Source organism: Macrobrachium nipponense, chromosome 23 (assembly GCF_015104395.2).
Source record: "Macrobrachium nipponense isolate FS-2020 chromosome 23, ASM1510439v2, whole genome shotgun sequence".
Classification (NCBI taxonomy): domain Eukaryota; kingdom Metazoa; phylum Arthropoda; class Malacostraca; order Decapoda; family Palaemonidae; genus Macrobrachium; species Macrobrachium nipponense.
In genome coordinates this window covers 30058676-30060979 of record NC_061090.1, presented here as the reverse complement: position 1 = coordinate 30060979, position 2304 = coordinate 30058676, and the positions used below count along the sequence as shown (strand labels likewise).

The 2304-nt window shown below is 35.9% G+C and overlaps 1 protein-coding gene across 1 annotated transcript in view; it reads right to left on the bottom strand.

Moving 5' to 3' along the window:
* The window catches only part of LOC135199973 (uncharacterized), a 58504-nt gene extending 57348 nt beyond the window's left edge, over positions 1-1156 (bottom strand). Inside the window, exon 1 of the mRNA XM_064228165.1 lies at positions 739-1156. The gene's annotated coding sequence lies outside the window, so the exon portion shown is untranslated. The remainder of the gene's footprint in view (positions 1-738) is intronic.
* Between the last annotated feature and the right edge of the window lie 1148 nt (positions 1157-2304).

Sequence of the window (2304 nt, the reverse complement as noted above, 5' to 3'; positions counted from 1 at the left end):
CTCATATAAAATTGAATTCATATCAGTTTTCAGATTTCTTAGAACCAAATTTGTGATGTGATAAATGTCCTTAGGACAATTGTTTCAAGTTAAATTTGTCTACGAATATATTGTGTGATGCCATATTTATTTTTACAGAGATTTGTTAAACGCTGTAGTAAACATTAGTAAAGGCAATTACGATAATATTTTCTTTAGATGAGAAATAGTTTTAGTTCTGTTTTTTGAAAGTAGGTTAAAGACTGTAGGACAGTTCTACTTTGTTAGTGTATATATATAATATATTATATATATATATATATATATATATATATATATATATATATATATATATATAATATATATATATAAAGACTGTGAAATAGATTCTGTTAAAAAAGAATTCCATCTACATTTTGGCGTTTTTCTGGACTTTTCATTTTGTATATATATATATATATATATATATATATATATATATATATATATATATATATATATATATATATATATATATATATATATATATATATATATATATATATTATATTCAGAATTACATATATACATACATATATGATATATCTTGCATAGGTGAGGTAAATATAATTTTGCATATTGTTTATTATTCGTTAAGATAATATGAATGACTGTATTTTTAGCATAGTAGGTTGAACCTATATCAAGTATCATTCAACCTCACGAACTTAGAACAGAATTCAACACAACTTCGTAGTTCCGAAGTTTAAGTCAACTTACCTGCTAATTCTAAGCTTCCGGAATCCTACCGAAAACGACCATATCTTTCCGTCTGGGTTTCGACATTTGTGTCTCTTGACGAGCTCAAAACAGTCTCAGAGATTAGATGTTTTTTGAAGCGTAAAATAAAAACATTCAGTAACACTTCGGTGGATATCTTCAAAATAAATTCAGTTGTTAAATGTTATTGATCATGAAATGGCGTTGGCTTCGGGTACTGCAAGGACGGTAAGTACTTGAAAAAAGAAATAACAAAAGACGGTAAATGCAGAAGTCATGCGAGGTCTTCCTCAAAGCGTAACGCGAGCGAGCGTTCCGGGAACGAGCGACCTTACGTCCAACCGCGACAGAGGCAGGCGATACACTGCCGAGCTCGTGCTGGTGGACTGGTGGACCTCACTTGTGGCTTGATGCTGTTTCCCCGAAACTCAGTCATGAACTAACACAGAGCTACTCGCGTTGATTTCTTCTTCTTCCTCGTCTTCTTCCATTTCCTCTTCTTCTTCTTCCGCGTGCGTCAAGGAAAGCGGCAGGATATCCTTGTGAGGAGGATGCACCCGTCACAGGATTCATCCTCCGGTTAATTACATCTCACAAAGGAGGCCCTTTCTCGCTGAAGCATCTTTATCTCCTTATCTCTTTCAGAAGGAGCCACCACCAAGTTCTGTAGGAACCAGGTGTCGGGGTTTCTTTCCCCGTTGGGGGTTGGGGGGCGCAGGGGGGGGGGGGGGGGGGGGCTGCGAATGACTCCGTCTTGTTCTAACATGATAAGGAAAAAATCCGGAAAATATTTTGTTCACGTTATTTAAATTAGGATTTTCTTGGTTTTATTGGTGGGGGGGTGGGGGGGGGGAGGGTGGGGTATGGTGGCAATTGACTCTCCGTTTTGTTCTAACTTTTTTTTTAATGAAAAATAATTCTGTAAAATAATTTTTTCTTGTCATTTAAATAAGGAGTTTCTTTTTGGTTTTGCCGGGGGGGGGGGGGGGGGGGGTGGGGGGGGGGGGGGGGGGGGGGGGGGCGGGAGGGGCGGGGGGAGCTGGCGATGCGGATGACTCCTTCGTCTTGTTCAAAAAATTTTTTAATAAAAACAATTCTGGTAAAATATATTTTTTCACGTTATTTAAATAAGGATTTCTTGGTTTGGACCGGGGGGGGGGGGGCGGAGTGGGAGGGAGGTGGCAAATGACTAAGTTAAAAAAAAAATAATAATTTTGGAAAACATTTTTTCCTGTTATTTAAAATAGCAGTTTCCTGGTTTTGACAAGAAATTTTTCCCCTCAATATACATTGACTGTTGATTGATGAATAAATGGATAAGTAGATAAGTAAATATATCTGTAAATAATTAATGATTAATAGAATTACTTAATTTTTCATTTCAAAATAGTACATTGACACATCAAAAATCATCAATAGAGGGATCCACAGTAATATCCTTGTTTATCTAGATATAATATATTTATGGAAATATATACAAAGCTTAAAGCTTTCGTCCATCCTCCTGTGGACTTGATCACTAAGCAAATGAGACATGGTATTGGTGAAGAATTCCAAATAAACATA